The 19,837-nt window shown below is 38.9% G+C and overlaps 1 long non-coding RNA gene across 1 annotated transcript in view; it reads right to left on the bottom strand.

The window, feature by feature from the left end:
- Positions 1-10,554: 10,554 nt before the first annotated feature.
- LOC141584222 (uncharacterized) overlaps positions 10,555-19,837 on the bottom strand; it is a 46,128-nt gene continuing 36,845 nt past the window's right edge. Inside the window, exons 3-7 of the long non-coding RNA XR_012517127.1 lie at positions 19,049-19,128; positions 17,120-17,327; positions 15,342-15,510; positions 14,757-15,056; positions 10,555-11,207 (exon numbers count right to left, since the gene is read on the bottom strand). This is a non-coding gene — a long non-coding RNA (uncharacterized LOC141584222). The remainder of the gene's footprint in view (positions 11,208-14,756; positions 15,057-15,341; positions 15,511-17,119; positions 17,328-19,048; positions 19,129-19,837) is intronic.

Raw genomic sequence — 19,837 nt, 5'->3', positions numbered from 1 at the left:
TTTCAATAAAATTTTATGATTTTCTTTATTAAGACACGCATATCTTTTGCTTAGATTTAGTCTTTGGTTACTAAAGATGGGCTTTAAGGGAGTTGCTATTGTAAACCGTATTTTCCATATGTGCATATAAAGAATGTATGTTCTTCAACTGTTGACTGCACTATTGTAGAGATATTGTCCGCAGAAGAGTTTGGTAATTGTATGGCTTCTGTTTTCTGTATTCCCTAAGATTTTCTGTTTATTTGATCTATTTCAAGTACTGTATTCAAATCTTCTACTACGATGACAGACATTTAAAATTTTTCTTTTCTTCACTCAATATATTTGAACTAAATTTTCAGATTCATGGAAGTTCAGAAAAATCTAAATTTTGGTTATTATGTAAAAACATCTTTAAATATTTAGTGGCTTTGCTTTAAAAATTATTTTCCCAGATAGTAATATAATTTTATCAGTTTACTTTTAGTTATCTTCTGTATATGTATTTTTCCTACATTTTAACTTATTATAATATTTATCTGTCCTTAAATTTGTTTATTTTACAAGCAGCATTGATATAGTTTGGCTTGTGTTCCCACACAAATCTCATCTTGAATTGCAATTCCCGTAATCCACACAAGTCATGGGAGGGTTCCAGTGGAAGGTAATTGAATCACAGAAGCAGTTACCCTCATGCTGTTCTCATGATAGTGAGTTCTATGAGATCTGATGGTTTTATAAGGGGTTTTTCTTCTTTTGCTTGGTATTTCTCCTTTCTGCTGCCATATGAAGAAGGATGTGTTTGCTTCCCTTTCTGCCATGATTGTAAGTTTCCTGAGGCCTTCACAGCCATGCTGAACTGAGTCAATTAAACCCCTTTCCTTTATAAATTAGCCAGTCCTGAGTTGTCTTTATTAGCAGTGTGAGAATGGATTAGTATAGTAAATTGGCACTGGGTAGTGGCGCAGTGCTACAGAAAAATGTGGGGAAGTTCAGAATTTCCTAGAGACTTGGAAGGCTCTGAAGACAGGAAGATGTGGGAAAGTTTAGAACTCGTTGGAGACTTGTTGAATGACTTTGCCCAAGCTGCTGATAGTGATATAGACAATAAAGTTCAGGCTGAGGAGGTCTCAGCTGGAAATGAGGAACTTCTTGGGAACTGGAATAAAGGTTACACTTGCTATGCAAAGAGACTGGCAGAATTTTGCCCCTGCCCTAGAGATCTGTGGATTCTTGAACTTGAGAGAGGTGATTTAGGGTATCTGGCAGATTAAATTTCTAAAAAGCAAAGTGTTCAAGAGGAAGCAGAGTGTAAAAGTTTGGAAACTTTTCAGCCTGATGATGCAATAGAAAAGAAAATTCCATTTTCTGGGGACAAATTCAAGCCAACTGCAGAAATTTGCATTAACTAACAAGGAGCAAGTGTTCAACGCCAAGACAATGGGGAAAATGTCTCCAGGGCATGCCAGAGATCTTAAAGGATCCCCTCCAACGTTATAGGCCTGGAGACTTAGGAGTGAATAATGTTTTCATGGGTCAGTTACTGCTGTATGAAACCTTGGGACCTGATGCCCTGAATCGCAGCTGCTTTGGCTCCTGCTGTGTCTAAAAGGGCCAATGTGCAGTTCAGGCTGTTGCTTCAGAGAATGCAAGCTCCAAGACTTGGCAGCTTACACATGGTGTTGGGCCTGTGGGTGCACAGATGTCAAGAACTGAGGCTTGGGAATCTCCAGCTAGATTTCAGATTTCAGAAGATGTAAGGAAACACCTAAATGTCCAGGCAGAAGTTTGCTTCAGGGGTGGAGCCCTCATGGAGAACCTCTGCTAGGGCAGTGTGGAAGGGAAATGTGGTGTCAGAGCCCCTACACAGAGTTCCCACTGGGGCACTGCTTACTGGAGCTGTAAGAAGAGGGCCACCATTCTCCATGCCCCAGCGTGATAGATCCACTGACAGCTTGCATCATGCATCTGGAAAAGCTACAGATACTCAATACCAGTCCATGGAAGCAGCTGGGAGCAGGGGCTGTACCCTGCACAGCCACAGGGGTAGAGTTGCCCAAGGCCATAAAAGCCCACCTCTTGAATCAGCATGCCTTGGATGTGAGACATGGAGTCAAAAGAGATAATTTCAGAAGTTTAAGATTTGGCTGTCCCTCTGGATTTCAGACTTGCATCAAGCATGTAGTTTTGTTTTGACCAATTTCTCCCATTTTGAACAGGTGTATTTACCCAATGCCTGTATCTAGAAAGTAACTAACTTGCTTTTGTTTTTAGGCTTATAGGCAGGTGGGAGTTGTCTCAGAAAAAACTTTGGACTTGGCCTTTTGGGTCAATGCAGGAATGAGTTAATACTTTGGGGGCCTGTTGGAAGGACGTGATTTTGTTTTGAAATATGAAGACATGAGATTTGGGAGTGGTCAGCAGTAGGATGATACATTTTGACTCTATGTCCCCACCCAAATCTCACCTTAAATTTTAGTTCCCATAATCCCCCTGCATCATAGGAGGAACCCAGTGGGAGGTAATTGAATCATGGAGGCAGTTACCCTCACGTTGTTCTTATGATGGTGAGTGAGTTCTCATGAGATCTCAAAAGGTAAAAAGGGGCTTTTCCACCTTTTGCTTGGCATTTCTTTCTGCTGCCATGTGAAAAAGAACATGTTTGCTTCTCCTTCCACCATGATTATAAGTTTCGTGAGGCTTCCCAAGTCATGCTAAACTGTGAGTCAATTAAACCTCTTTTCTTTATAAATTACCCAATCTCAGGTATGTCTTTATTGTAGATGAGGATGGACTAATATAAGCATGCAGTTTAATTTTTTTTTTGTCAAGTAATATATCTGTCTCCAAAGTTTTTTTTTTTATCATAATATAATGGGCCAGGTGCCATGTCTTACCCCTGCCTATAATCCCAGCATGTTGGGAGGCCAAGACGGATGGATCACTTGAGGTCAGGAGTTTGAGACCACCCTGGCCAACATGGTGAAACCCTGTCTTCACCAACAATTCAACAATTAGCCAGATGTGGTGGCATGTATCTTTAGTCCCAACTACTCAGGAGGCTGAGGCTGGAGAATCACTTGAAGCATGGAGGCGAAGTTTGCACTGAGCCAAGATCACACCATTGAACTCCAGCCTGGGAGAGAGAGAGACTGTGTAAAAAAATGTATATAATATAAATTTGAGCTCATAGCTACCATATTTCTTTATGCTTTCCATTTGTTTCATCTTTTAGATGTTTATTCTTTCATCATTCTTTTTGACTTTAATAAATTATTTTTTTCTCATTCAATTTTTCTCTGCTACAAATTTTATAAGTTTCATTTCTACGATTTTATTTTGAAAGTCTAAAAGTAGACTATATCTCTGCTTTACTTCCCAATACTCTTGTTCAGCATTTAATTTGGGTTTATATACTACTTTTACCAAACATTTTACCAAACATGTATCGTGTGTGTTTTTATGGCCCTTGAAAATTAGATTTACTTTTTATTTTTTTATTTGGTCAATACTTGTATGGATTTACATCACAAAACATTTTTATCACCTTTCCTTCTGTTTGAGGCCTCTTTATTTCTGCCCAAAGAACATATTTTAGAATTTTGTTCAGTGAGGAATCTTTCAGTGGTAGATTCTCAGTAATTTATTTGTATAAAATAATTTATTTGTCTTTAATTTGTACTCATTTTGAAACATATTTTCTTGAAGGGTGAATATTTTCTTTCATTGTTAAGCATGGAATCATATTGTTTTCTGGATTGTCCAGCTTCTACTGAGGTTTCAACAATTTTTGCAATGATATTTTTTTTCTTTGTTTTTACTTCTGACTGTTTTTGGTGCTTTCTCTTGGTCTTGGTCTTTTGATTTCTGTAGTTTTCTGTCATTGATTTGTGGGGTTCCTAGCTAGATTTAGCCAATAAAAATATAGCACACTGATGGCTCATTCGGAGCAGCTCAGGATTGCAGTTACCAGTGGAAGTGAGGAGAGTGAGTGAACGCCACATTTCTAGATGGATTTTTATTGTCCACAGACCAGGAGATTTCCAGGTGGAGGAGCCCCATGGGTCGCCAGCATGGCTGTTTTGGCCAGCGTGGCTGTGCGGCTGTTTTGGCTGATGTGGCTGTTTTGCTGGCACCTCGGCACGGCAGTTCTCTGTACAAAATACACAGGTCTGGGCACCATTTTAGCTGGCGATTGGAGCCTGGGAAAGACAGAGTCACCCATTCAACTGATAGAAAAGGGGATTGAAACAGGGAGCCAGGCCAGGAGATTACCAGGCAAAATAGTGCCACAAATCTCAGCACGGCTGTTTCAGCTGGCACAGTGGGTCGCTGCATGGGAAATCACACAGATCCTGGCACCTTTTTAACAGGTGACTGGAACACCTGGGAAACAAAAAAAAAGAAAGAAAAAAAAGGCTCTGAGGCAGGGAGCCAGGTGATCAGGCTTGGCTGGTCCCACCCCTGACAAAAAACAACAAACTGAAACAATCTGGATTGAGAGTTTCACAGGAAGCACAACTGAACCTGGGATGGTCCAGCTCTGTGGGGGAGGGGCATCCACCATTACCAAGGCACTCCACCATTATGGAGGTAGTCTGCCATTGCTGAGGCAGCCCACCATTGCCGAGCCAACCTGCCACTACAGAGAGAGTCTGCCATTACAGAGGTGGGCTGCCATTGCTGAGGCAGTTCTAACTACACCCGTATAAACAGAACTGCAGGGAAGTTCACACAGCAGCTGGGCGGAGCCCAGAGCAGCTCAGCAAAGCCTCTGCAGGCAGACAGTGACTAGGTTGCCTCTTGCTGGACAGGGCAGCTCTGAAAAAAGCCAGCAGCACCACAGAAACTCATCAATAAAGCCCTAACTCCCCGGGACAAAACACCTGAGAAAATAAAAAGGGAGTTTATGAGTTCAGTTGCAGCATACTTAAACATACCTTCCCAGCAACTCTGAATGAACAATGAAGCTCACAGCTCAGCACTAGAGCTCCTATAAAGGACAGACTATCTCCTCAAGCAGCTCCCTGACCCCCATATATCCAAAGAGTCACGTCATAAAGGAGAGCTCAAACTGACATCACGGGTATCCTTCAGGGACAAAGATAGCAGAAGAAACTGGCAGCAAGCCTTACTGTTCTGCAGCTGCTGCAGGTGAGCCCCAGGCAAGTAGGGCCTGGAGCAGACCTCAGCAGTCCTACAGCAGAGGGCCTGACTGGTAGAAGGAAAACTAAGAAGCAGAAAGAAATAACTTCATCATCAACAAATTGGACATCCACTCAGAGACCCAATCTGAAAGTCAATAACTACAAAGACAACAGGTGGATAAATACACAAAGATGGAAATAAATCAGTGCAAAAAGGATGAAGACACCCGAATTCAGAACATATCCCCTCCTACAAGGGATCACAACTCCTCACCAGCAAGGGAATAAGGCTGGATGGAGAATAAATGAGATGAATTGACAGAATCAGGCTTCAGAAGGTAGGTAATAAGAAACTTCTGTGAGCTAAAAGGACATGTTCTAACCCAATGCAAAGAAACTAAGAACTTTGAAAAAAGATTTGATGAAATGCTAATGAGAATAAACAACTTAGAGAGGAATATAAGTGAATTGATGGTGCTGAAAAACACAACAGGAGAACTTTGTAAAGCATACACAAGTTTCAACAGCTGAACTGACCAAGCAGAAGAAAGGATATCAGAGGTTGAAGATCAATTCAATGAAATAAAATGAGAAGGCAAGATTAGAGAAAAAAGGGTAAAAAGGAATCAACAAAGTCTCCAAGAAATATGGGACTATGTGAAAAGACTAATTTATATTTGATAGGGGTACCTGAATGTGATAGATAGAATCAATCCAACCTGGAAAATACTCTTTAGGTTATTATCCAGGAAAACTTCCCCAACCTAGCAAGGCAGGCCAATATTCAAGTCCAGGAAATACAGAGAACACTACAAAGATATTCCTCAAGAAGAGCAACACCAAGGCACATAATCATCAGATTCACCAGGATTGAAATGAAGGAGAAAATGCTAAGGGCAGCTGGAGAGAAAGGTCGGGTTACCCACAAAGGGAAGCCCATCAGACTCACAGCAGATCTCTCAGCAGAAACCCTACAAGCCAGAAGAGAGTGGGGGCCAATATTCAACATCCATAAAAAAAAACAACTTTCAACCCAGAATTTCATATACAGCCAAGCTAAGCTTCATAAGTGAAGGAAAAATAAAATTCTTTATGAACAAGCAAGTACTCAGAGATTTCATCACCAGGCCTGTTTTACAAGAGCTCCTGAAAGAAGCACTAAACATAGAAAGGAACAACCAGTACCACCCACTCCAAAAACATACCAAATGGTAAACAGCATCAACACAATCAAGAATCTGCATCAACTAATGGGCAAAACAGCCAGCTAGCATCAAAATGGGAGGATCAAATTCACATATAACAACATTAATCCTAAATGTAAATGGGCTAAATACCCCATTCGAAAGACACAGACTGGCAATTTGGATAAAAAGCCAGAACACAACAGTGTGCTTTATCCAGAAAACCCATCTCACATGCAAGGATACACAAAGGCTCAAAATAAAGGGATGGAGGAAGATTTACCAAGCAAATGGAGAGCAAAAAGCAGGAGTTGCAATTCTTGTCTCTGATGAAATAGACTTTAAAGCAACAAAGATCAAAAGAGACAAAGAAGGACATTACATAATGGTAAAAGGATCAATGCAACAAGAAGAGCTAATGATCCTAAATAATACACACCCAATAGATGAGCACCCAGATACATAAGGCAAGTTCTTAATGACTTACAAAGAGACTTAGACTCCCACACACAATAATAGTGGGAGACTTTAACACCCCATTGTCAACATTAGATCAACCATACAGAAAATTAACAAGGATATCCAGGACTTGAACTCAGACCTGGATCAAGGAAACCTAATAGACATTTACAGAACTCTTCACCCCAAATCCACAGAATATACATTCTTTTCAGCACCACATCACACCTACTCTAAAATTGACCACATAATTGAAAGTAAATCAATCCTCAGCAAATGCAAAAGAATGGAAATCATAACGAACAGTCTCTCAGACCACAGTGCAATCAAGTTAGAACTCAGAATTGAGAAACTAACTCAGAACCACACAGCTTCATGGAAACTGAACAACTAGCTCTTGAATGTAGACTGCATAAACAAGGAAATGAAGGCAGAAATAAAGATGTTCTTCTAAACCAACGAGAATGAAGACACAACATACCAGAACCTCTGGGACACATTTAAAGCAGTGTCTAGAGGAAAATATATAGCAATAAATGCCCACATGAGAAGTAAGAAAAGATCAAATCGACACTCTATCATCATAATTGAAGAGCTAGAGGAGTAAGACCAAAAACAAACAAACAAAAAAAAGACTCAAAACCTAGCAGAAGACAAGACATAACTAACATCAGAGCAGAACTGAAGGAGATAGAGACACAAAAAACCCTTCAAAAAATCAATAAATCCAGGAGCTGGTTTTTTGAAAAGATCAACAAAATAGACCACTAGCCAGATTAATAAAAAAGAAAAGAGAGAATAATCAAATAATGCAATAAAAAATGATAAAGGGGATATCACCACAGATTCCACAGAAATACAAACCATCATCAGAGATTATTACAAACATTTACATGCACATAAACTAGTAAACCTGGAAGAAATGGATAAATTCTAGACACTTGCATCCTCCGAAGCCTAAACCAGGAAGAAGCCAAAACCCTGAATAGGCCAATGACAAGGTCTGAAGTTGAGGCAGCAATTAAGAGCCTACCACCCAAAAAAATCCCAGGTCCAGACAGGTTCATAGCCGAATTCTACCAGACATACAAAGAGGAGCTGGTACCATTCCTTCTGAAACTATTCCAAACAATCCAAAAAGAGGGAATCCTTCCCAAATCATTTTATGAGACCAACATCATTCTGATACCAAAAGCTGGCAGAGACTCAACAAGAAAAGAAAACTTCAGGCCAATATCCACGATGAACATAGATGCAGAAATCTTCAATAAAATACTGGCAAACAGATTGCAACAGCACATCAAAAAGCTTATCCGTCACAATCAAGTAGGCTTCATACCAGGGATGCAAGGCTCGTTCAACATTCGCAATTCTATAAACATAATACACCACATAAACAGAACCAAAGACAAAAACCACATGATTATCTTAATTGATGCAGAGAAGGCCTTTGACAAAATTCAACAGACCTTTACGCTAAACACCCTCAATAATCTAGGTATTGACAAAACGTATCTCAAAATAATAAAAGCTATTTACAACAAACCAACAGCCAGTATCACACTGAATGGGCAAAGACTGGAAGCATTTCCTTTGAAATCTGGCACTAGACAAGGATGCCCTCTCTCACCACTCCTATTCAATATAGTATTAGAAGTTCTAGCCAAAGCAATCAGGCAAGAAAAAGAAATAAAGGGTATTCAAATAGAAAAGGAAGAACTCAAATTGTCTCTATTTGCAGATGACATGATTGTATAGCTAGAAGATCCCATCGTCTCAGCCCAAAATCTCCTGGAACTGATAAGGAACTTCAGCAAAGTCTCAGGATACAAAATCGATATGCAAAAATCATAAGCATTCCTCTACACCAATAACAGACTTAAAGAGAGTTACATCAAGAACGAACTGCTATTCACAATTGCTACAAAGAGAATAAAATACTTGGGAATACAATTAACAAAGTATGTAAAGGACCTCTTCAAGGAGAACTACAAACCACTGCCCAATGAAATAAGCGAGGACAAAAACAGATGGAGAAACATTCCATGTTCACGGTTAGGAAGAATCAATATTGTGAAAATGGCCATACTGCCCAAAGTAATTTACAGATTCAACACTATCCCCATCAAGCTACCAGCGACCTTCTTCACAAAACTGGAAAACACTACCTCAAACTTTATATGGAACCAAAAGAAAGCCCACATAGCCAAGTCAATTCCAAGCAAAAAATACAAAGCAGGAGGCAACACAGTACCAGACTTCAAACTATACTACAAGCCTACAGTAATCAAAACAGCATGGTACTAGTACCAAAACAGAGATATAGACCAATGAAACAGAACAGAGGCCTTGGAGGCAATACCAGACATCTACAACCATCTGATCTTTGACAAACCTGATAAAAACAAGCAATGGGGAAAGGATTCCCTGTTTAATAAATGGTGTTGGGAAAACTGGCTGGCCACATGCAGAAAGCAGAAACTGGACCCCTTACTGACACCTTGCACTAAAATTAACTCCAGATGGATTAAATACTTAAACATAAGACCTAACACCATAAAAACCCTAGAAGAAAATCTAGGCAAAACCATATAGGACATAGGCATAGGCAAGGACTTCATGAACAAAACAGCAAAAGCATTGGCAACAAAAGCCAAAATAGACATATGGGACCTAATCAAACTCCACAGCTTCTGCACAGCAAAAGAAACAGTCATTAGAGTGAATCGGCAACCAACACAGTGGGAAAAAATTTTTGCAATCTACCCATCTGACAAAGGGCTGATATCCCCAATCTACAAAGAACTAAAACAGATTTACAAGAAAAAAACAAACAAGCCCATTCAAAAGTGGGCGAAGGATATGAACAGACACTTTACAAAAGAAAACATACATGAGACCAACAAACATATGAAAAAAGGCTCATCATCACTGGTCATTAGAGAAATGCAAATCAAAGCTACATTGAGATACCATCTCATGCCAGTTAGAATGGCAATCATTAAAAATCTGGAGACAACAGATGCTGGAGAGGATGTGGAGAAATAGGAACACTTTTACACTGTTGGTGGGAGTGTAAATTAGTTCAACCATTGTGGAAGACAGTGTAGCAATTACTCAAGGACCTAGACATAGAAATTCCATTTGACCCAGCAATCCCATTACTGGGTATATATCCAAAGGTTTATAAATCATTCTACTATAGGACACATGCACATGGATGTTCATAGCAGCACTGTTTACAATAGCAAAGACCTGTAACCAACCCTAATGCCCATCCATGATAGACTGGACAGGGAAAATGTGGCACATATACACCATGGAATACTATGCAGTCATCAAAAATGATGAGTTCATGTCCTTTGTAGGGACATGGATGGAAACCGTCATTCTCAGCAAACTGACACAAGAACAGAAAATCAAACACCGCATGTTCTCACTCATAGGTGTGTGTTGAACAATGAGAATACATGGACACAGGGAGGGGAGTATCACACACTGGGGTCTGTCAGGGGGAAATATGGGAGGGACAGCGGGGGGTGGGGAGATGGGGAGTGATAACATGGGGAGAAATGCCAGATACAGGTGATGGGGAGGAAGGCAGCGCATCACACTGCCATGTGTGTACCTATGCAACAATCTTGCATTTTCTTCACATGTACCCCAAAACCTAAAATGCATTAAAAAATTAAAAAAAAAAGAAAAGAAACAAAAAAATATTGCACACCCAGTTATAGTTCACAATTTGAAATTCACATTAACAACGTGTACTTGTTTTCCTTTTTCTTTCAATTTAATGTAAGAATTCCCCATGCAATATTGGTATACACTTATACTAAAGATCACATTCATTGTTTATGTAAAATTCAAGTTTAATTGGATATTCTGTATTTTATTAGACATCTCCATTGATTTTTTTTGGATGATTACCCAACATTTTTTGTATTTTATTATTGACAATTTAATGATTCTAAAAACATTTTCTGGAAGAATTCTTAGAGGCTTGAGTCAACAGTGAATTTTTGCAGAGAGAATATGCATTGACTTCTGCCATTTGTCTGTGGGCACCAAAAAATCCAGGACTACATTTTTAAAAACATCAAGCCTAAAATTTTATGTTTCGATTTCTTATACTTTGAGTCTTCTTTTTCCATTTAATTCTTTTAAATGCTTCACTAAAGAGACTTTTCAATTTGCATGACCCTAGCCAATGCTCAGTTAGATGTTTTGGAGTATTTCATCTCAAAAACAACGCATTTAAATGTAAACTGTTTTTCTCCTTTCATTCTTGTAGCCTGCTTCCTCCCTTCTGAGCACAGTTTCCAGTTCACATTCAACTCTCATCTCAAGTCTCCCAAACTTGGGGATTTCTGGGTTCCCAGAGGAGAGAAGCTGATTGGTCCACTCAGCGCTGACGATCTATCCCTGGTCCAGTCACCTTGGATAGACATTTGGGATTATAAAAATTAATGTACACTCAGAAGAGTTATGAAAACAGACTTTTTGAGAAGGGAAGAGAGTTAACAAACAAGTAGAGTTATAAATCTGCCACATTAAAGAAAAAATTCCTACAATTTTTCTAAAATCCTGTTGTCAAATCCAACAGTCATTTTTCAATGACCCATTATTTGATGTATTAGCAGTATTAGGCACTTTACCTAACTCCTTCCTCCTGGAATCTTTTACTTATTTATTGTTAAATTGGTGTGCAGAAAATCAAGCTCTACTGCTTTTCCTCTGAATCTATTGACTATTTCTTCAAAGCCTCCTTTGCAATTTCCCTTTTCTCTTGATCTTTAATAACTGAGATATTCACAGGCCCAGCCAGTTCTTGGACATCATCTCTTGTTCAACTATAATCACCCCTTGATAATGTTACCCAAACCAGAGGCTTTGGACGACATCCACATGAGAGGATACTCAATGTTTTGTCTCTAGTTCACTCCTCTTATTCAAACTTCATGTTAACATATCCAGCTGCCCATTTGACATCTCACTTGTATACGAAATAATAATTGTAAATTTCAAACATCCAAAACTGAGTTCATGATATTTTATACTCCTAAACCTGTTTTTCCTGCAGTCTTCCCCATTTCAGTTATGGGTAAATACATTTTTCCAGTTACTCAGTTCAAAAGTCATAGTATTATTTACTCTTTGCTCTTAAACACTCCATACCTATCTGTCGTCAAATCCTGTTTGCTCTCCTTCAAATACATCCAGAACCTTATCACTTCTCACCTTCTCTCCCACTGCTGCTCCAGCCTGTCATCTCTCTCCTGGATTATTGCGATCCTCTGCTTCTATTATTGTTCCTCTTTGGAATCCTGAATACATAATAGCCACGAGGAACTCTCATCTGCTTTAAAACCTCCAGCACCTTCTCCCTAAGAAAATTTAAAAGTCCAAGTCCGCCCTATGCTGGACTGAGATTGTCATGGCCAAGCACTTGTACCTGCAAGCTCAGTTCCCTTCCTGCCTTTTGCTCACTCTTTTGAGCTGCACCAGCTTTCTCACATTCCCTGGAACCCGTCAGACCTGCCTGCACTTCGGGGACTCTGTGCCTCTTGTTTTTTGCAATGTCTTTGCAAAAAAAGTAACTTAACCAGGGTTTCTGGAATAGAAGTTATAGCTGCTCCCATTCTCTGGTATGCAAAATAAGACCATTTGTAGACACTCATGGTCCAGGTTTTGCTATCTTTTATACAAAATCTTTAGTGACTGATTTCTGCAAGACGTGCCAAATCTCTGTGCCTTCTTCTGTGTAACAAGAGTTAGATTACTTTATGAAACATTTGAGTTACTGAGTAAATTCTTTCTTTCCTCCATTTATTTAACGTCATCTTCTTCCACCTTTGCAGGTTTCTGTGAATGGATTTTCCACAACTATCAAGCACTGGGAAGCCAAGAAACCTGGTCCGTGATTGATTAGGACCATCGCCATATATAAGCCTGAAAATTTGTTCCCGTGACAAGATAAGCACAGACAAGGAACTCGATCAGTGTCAGCAGCTGCCTCATGTTAAGACACGCATTTTGGGCAGCAGTTCTAAAAATGGCTAGGTGGCTGTAGCAGAAAGAATGCCTCATGCATTCTCCTAGAGCAGGGGGTGCACCCTTGATGAAGGCTGAGTGACTTTCTAGATAAGAGTGCTATGTCTGATTGCTAGTAAAATGTCGCCCTTGGTAATGACATTGTAGGGCTCTTTCATCAAAACGAGGTGTTAGTGCCTGCCACCCACACGGCCAATTGGAATCCAGACATCTATTGATGAGAGTGCTGTGGCATTGGGGCTACAGGCTTTGAGACAGATGGCTCATTCACCAGATGCACACACTTCCTTTGCTGCTGCAAAAAGAATGGCCTCAGAAAGGTATTCTGTTACTTGATTCATGAGTCTTGGGGATAAGACAGGCTTTTAGATGCACTGTCATGCAGTAGTTTCTATCATGTTTCTGAAGTTAAAAGTAATTATTTAAAAAATCTGATATTTATTAAATGTTCAGCTATTTCAATAAGAGGAGTTGCTATGAAAAGAAGTCATGATGATCATGCAAATAACATCAATTCCTATTACATGTTAAAGACTGGGAAGAACAAAAAGATTTTCAGCAAACGTTTTTATAACTAACAAAAATATCAGCTCATTATGGCCTGAATCAGGAAAAATGCCCCATTCCCCATTATATTTCTTATCACTTTTTCTTCTCCTCATTGAGAGGGATGGTTAAAAATATCTAAAAACCATTAAAAGATGAACCTTATTTTCCCTTATAAAGAAATGCCTCTTTTTAAAACATTTTTGTTCTTGCGATCATGAAGTTCTTTAAGAGCACAAATTATTCTCCCATATCACTTGAATGGAGAGAGAAATACTGCCCTGAGTGCTTAAAGTGTCTTCTTTTACTAGGACTGAGTGTGCTTTTCCACTGGGCATTGTGCCTAGCTCATTGTAAGTATTTATTCATCTTTTTTTTTTTTTTTTAAATTGAAGCTTTTATTCTAGGCCCTTCAGAGATAATGGGACCACGTGTTCTTTTATCAAAATGATTCTCCCTCTTAAGCAACTTAGCTAGGGTTTCTGGAGTAGAAGTAATAGATGCTTCCATTCTCTGGTATGCAAAATGAGACCATTTCTAGGCAGTCACAGTCCAGGTTCCTCTATCTTTTATAAACACCTGCACTCTGATTTGAAATGTCAACTCCAATGTCATACCCTAGAAACTTCAGAATCACTCCCTCTACGCTTTCTTAAAAATGCAGCTAAGGCAATTTTCTTTCTCTGGTGAGGATCTTTAGAAACATAGAGGCAAATAACAAGTGACTTGGGTTGACAAATCATTGCAATGAAAAGCATAGAGAATTTCTAACATAAACTTTTAGATTTCTTTTTTAAACACGTCAGGGGATGTGCCACGAGCTGGAGCTGTTGGGCTGGCTACTTAACCTTCTTGAGTCTCAGATTTATGCTCTGTGAACTCAGATTAATAGTATTTATCCTACCTCACATAGTTATGAATATTAATGCCTACCATTTATTTGCTATTGGGGAATCTACAATAATGAAAATTCAGTGACCAAAATGACCAGACAAGAAATCGTTTCTTGGGCTGAACAATTAACATTAAGCTTGTTCTTATCACTTTGCCTTTGTGTAGCATAGTCGGAGATGGCTCCTTTTCTATATTCTTTTAAAATTCAAAATAATAAAGGAGGCTTTCTGTGGTGAGATTAGTATTCCGTTTATGTGCCATGACTGTTTGCTGCAGTTTATTTTGCCTTCTTTGGAAAACAAGTAATGAACTAATTTGTTGCTTAGTAGTGACAAATGAACTGGCAGGTGTATCAAGCAGTAAACCATGGTGCTCTACACATTTACATATAGAAACACTGTATTAGGAATCAGTAAGACTCAAGCCCCAAATGCAGATTTCACTGGAATACAACCGACAGTATGACACACCTATTAAACAATGTGTGACTTACAGTTACTCCAGGGGGAAGCTGAAGGGTAAGATGCTTCCAGAATCTTGCTGACACTGAACACAGACTGAACTGGAAAGTGAGTGATGGGCACGAGGGCAAAGAGCATGTTGAGCAGGCAGATGCTGGGTGGGTTGGGTGGCTTTGGCTCCCGGGAAGTCGCTGGAGTTCTTCCCCTTGAGAAATTTTATGATAGAAGGCACCCTTGGGCCTCCTAAAATTAGGGACCAAAAGTGCTATTGAATTGATTTGGAGAGAACATGTGGAGCTTCTTTTCAGCTCTTAGTGTATTCATGTGGGTAACTGCATGAGAAGAAAGAGAAGGTGGATCATTTCGATGCCTCCAGAGAGGAACTCCCTCTTCCTTCACCCCTCACCCCCTGCTCTCCTCCAACTTGGTTTTCTACCAATTGGTGATTCCTTTTTATTTCCCTCGCACGTCTGTTACACCTGCCCTCAACCCATGAATATTGCTGGCACCGAGGCATTTTCTACCTGTGATACATGGCCCTAGGTCATTGTGATGGCCTCCCCACCTTCAATTTGGCCTCATGCACTTCAAGCACACCCCTGATTTGAGGCACTAACCTGTTCCAAAGCCCTTAGTAGGTCTCCATTCAAGTAAAGAATATGTAGTCCAGAAGCCAGGTGCAGTGGCTCGGACCTGTAATACCAGGACTTTGGGAGGCTGAGGCAGAAGATTCACTTGAGCCCAGGAGTTCCAGACCAGCCTGGGCATCATAACAAGACCCAATCTCTAGAAAACATTTTAAAAATCAGTCAGGCCTGGTGGCACACACCTATGGTCTCAGCTACCTGGGAGGCTGTGACGGAAGAATCGCTTGAGTTTAGGAGGTTGAGACTGAAGTGAGCTATAGTTACACCACTGTACTCCAACCTGGGTGACAGAGTGAACCCAGTATCAAAAGAAACACAGAAAAAAAAAAAAAAGAAAAAAAAAAGAAGAAGGAGGAGGAGGAGGAAGAGGAGGAGGACAATGATAACAATAATAATAATAATAATAAGAAGAAGAAGAAGAAGAAGAAGAAGAAGAAGCGATCCAAACTCTCTACTTTCACTTGGTCTTAGCCAAAAGGCCAAGAGGAAATACTCTCTGCTTTCATATTCCCAGCCCTCAATGACTTGGGCTCGTCTCCTTGTCTAAGTCTTATTTTCATTCTCCTTAGGGGCTCTTTGTGCTACATGAGTGCAGCCATTTCTTGTTTCTTGTTTTGGCTCCTTATTCTGCACACTCCTAGATGTGTGTGGCATGTACTGTGAGCTTCTGTTACAGTTTATTTTAAATTATTTGGAAATTAAGAGAAAGATCTCTTCCATGATTGTATTAACTCAATCCACTCTAACTCATTGGCTTTTCCTGGAGGTTCCCCCTGACTTTCCACCTAATATCTCTCCCCCAGTTCTCAGACCCAACATCAGTGCTGCCTCTTCTCTCCCTTCCTTTATCCTCTACCCTCCTCTGCCCAAAATGAAAGCTGCCCTCCTTCTCCAAATCCCCATCATAGTTTAACTGTAGGTTTTTAAGGCAAAACATATTTTACCATATATTTTAGAATTGTATACACTTGCCATATTTCCTTTCAGAGAATAAACTCTTGGTGGTCAAGGTCCATCTCTAATTTATTTTGCATTCCTCTTTCAGTTAATTACACATGGTTGGCACTAGCTAAATATTTGTTGAAAAAAAGTGTTGCCATTTTGCTTTTCCATGTTCTGATTTGGAAATGCCAGAGTGTATGGGTATATGCAATTCATTTTCACAAAGCTCTGTGCTATTAAATTCTGACCTGAAACAGAAGTTAAGATGATGATGTTATAGAATATTCATATACTTATGTTATCATATCTTAGACCCAAAACGGTTCCTTAAATGGCTTAGCTGACTAAATGGATTGTCTTTGTTTTAAGAATCATTTAAATATAATCCTCCTCCCCTTAAATTATTTCAATAACTATGAGCTTTTGCTGACCTACTTTTGAACTAGTGGAGGAAACCTTTTGAGAGCCAACGTTTGTTACTGCAGATGACATAATAGTGTCGTCATAGTTATAGGCTACTGTAGGTCATTTCTCTCACAAAATCTAAATTAAGAAAGAAGATTCAAATTGTTTCACACATTTACTCTTGAGGTTCAAGAGGTCTCCCTCACAAATAACACACATACCTCTTTTATGTCTGCATTCTGAACTGACAAAGGAATAAAACCCAGAAATTAGGACGTTGGGAGAACAGAATATTCCTTTTATTATTAACGAATCAGTGATGGAGAAGGGTATCCCATGCATGGACAAGTGGTATTCAGGTATCAGAATCACTGACCAAGACAAATTGATTACCTACTCACCCAAAGTGTTGGACCCAGGCAGGTGTCTACTGATAAGGTTGGCACATGGGTTCCAAAACACTTGGCCTGGAGAAATCAAGAAGGGACCTTGTCCGTGGTGGACCAGCAGCTACACTCAGAAGGAAGAGGGGCATGGCTGGCTGATTCACCTCATCTGTCTTCCCAAAATGAGCAGTCAGATGAATCATACCTCCTCTACTGGCTGAGGCTGAAGTGGAGAGTTGGGGTTTGATTAGTGACCACAAGTGTCCCCCAGATGAAAGGCTGTCCACATGGACAGAATCAGGAACCAACTATCCCATCCCCCAACACTTGCTCCCTTCATGATTATGGTAGACTACACAGAACAAAGGTATTTTGGTTTCTCTTTTTCTATGAAGAAGACACACGTTTGAGTCCACTTCACAACCAGTGGTGATGTGACTTTAACAAATCAATAAACCTCTTAATCTTAATTTCATCAAGTAAAAATGAGAATAAAACAACATTAATAAGAACGAGAAAACAATATTTATAAAAGCACTTTCTAAATGATAAAATTTCTACGAAAAGAGATTAATATAACATTTACGTATGTTCTATTGATTTCCTTTGGTAATTAATATTATGAAAAAGAAAAAAGTTGGCATGGATTCTATCTTGTACTTTTCAGACTATTTGGAATAAAAACTAGGCTCTCATCTATTTTAATAAGACAGAGGAAATCATAAAACCAAATATAGTAATCAGAGCTACAAATGCAAATAAATAAATTACTCTATGAAAAACTGTCAAATTACAAGGAAACAAAGTCCAGAAATATGTTACTTTAAGGAAACAAACCTGAAGGACTGGCAAACGCAATTTAAAAACCTGACTAAGAAAGACGTATATAATAATCAAACGTTACAATTTTCAAATATAATATAAAAACTGAAAGTTGATGCCTACAAAAACTCATAACATTCTTAGGATTGTATGGTTTAAAAAGTGGACAAGTGTGAAAGTATTTGTAAAACAAAAATTCCAATCTAGAATTTATGTACACATGCCCAAACATTTGTGATATTTCACAAATAGCTATGATTTAGTCCAACCAAGTAGAAAACATGTGCTCTTTTCAAATGCTTATCCAGTGATACTCTTATAATCTGAGAGCTTATCTTTTAATATAATATATTTAAATGAGAGCATTTTTTGTTAAACCTTCAGAGAAAATCAGATGTTATTATATTTGTTTTCATGGCTGTCAGGATATTTCCTTCATAGAAGTTTATGGTTGTTCTGGTATTTATTCACGAAAGCTTTGTGATTTAAAGCAATAACAATCATTTATTTTGCTACAATCTGAAATGTGGACAGGGCTCAGCAGGAACAGTTCTTCTCAGCTTCATGTCATAGAACTTATTTTCTCACTCAAATGGCTGATAAGTTCATGCTGGAGTTTGGCTGGAATTTCAACTGAGATTCTTGGCAGGGGTCTTGCTTTTTCTCCAAATGAATTTCCCTGTGTAGCTGCTTATGCTTTCTCATGGCATGGCAACCGGGTTACAGAGCAAGTGTCCAAAGGAGAGAAGCAGAGGTTACCATTCCCTTAACATCTGGGCTTGAAAACTGACACAACCTGCCTTTCACTGTTTTCTATTAGGCAGGCATCATGAAGCTTATGCAAAAACCAAGGGGACAGAAAATAGGCCCACACTTTTAAAAGAATCAAAAAATCGGCAGCTACTTTTAATCTGTCCCAGTAGCATTATGTATTTGTTTCTTTCTTTTTTTTTCTTTTAAATATTTCAGTCTTTCCTACTAGTGTAAAAGCTCACTGAGTGAAAGAACAGCATCTTATTTCTGTAGAAAAATCACTGTGAAATAATAAGACCATGTAAACACAATTGTGATTCAATTGAATGAAAATTACAACAAAATCTGTATGCCTTATTTTATACTTACAATAAATAGAGCAGATATCATGATATCACAGCACAATTTGGTCTCAAAAATGTCAGCCATTCCAATGCCCAGCTCAATGCCTAGTGCACAGATGAATGTGACAAGTGAATAAGATAAGAGTAAATATAATTCAAGCTCATGGCCATATTACCTTGCATCTTTTTTGCAAGCTTCCTCCACCATAAGATGTTTAAGTAAGATTTTTCTATTAGAAAACAAATAAACTAATTTATGTTACTGAATAACCCTCAAAGTTGACATTACAAAGAGCTGTAGTTTAAAAATGAGGATGAGGATGCACTTCTTTTGAATATATTTCTTTTTTTAAGAAAAGAAAATGCTAGTGTATTTCCACCAAGACTGTGTAAGTACTTGCAGGGTTTATTACCTCTTATCTAATGCAGAAAATAAGATCCATTCTCCTCTGCATCATGGAAATGGTGCATGTTGTAGTTTTTGGAGGTTTAAAAGTAAAAGCTTGTAATTCGCTTATTGTATACTTTTAGGTCATCTCATTCTGTTTAGCATTTTCTGTTCTGCATTTAACGTGTTTTTTTGTTTGTTTCTTTGTTTTCTTTCTTTCCATGTTTGCCATTATTATAAACTGTATTGTGTCCGCAATAATAAAAAAATCATATGTGGAAATTCTTACCCCCAACACCTCAGAATAGTGATGGACCAAATGTCTGTATTCCCTCCAACTTCGTATGTTGAAATCCTAATCCCCAATGTTGTGGTAACTAGGTAATGAGGGTGAATTCCTCCTGAATGGTGTTAGTGCTGTATACT

The sequence above is a fragment of the Saimiri boliviensis genome, chromosome 4 (genome assembly GCF_048565385.1).
Source record: "Saimiri boliviensis isolate mSaiBol1 chromosome 4, mSaiBol1.pri, whole genome shotgun sequence".
Lineage (NCBI taxonomy): Eukaryota > Metazoa > Chordata > Mammalia > Primates > Cebidae > Saimiri > Saimiri boliviensis.
Note: the sequence above shows the minus strand (reverse complement) of the source record. Positions and strands in the feature narration are given on the sequence as shown.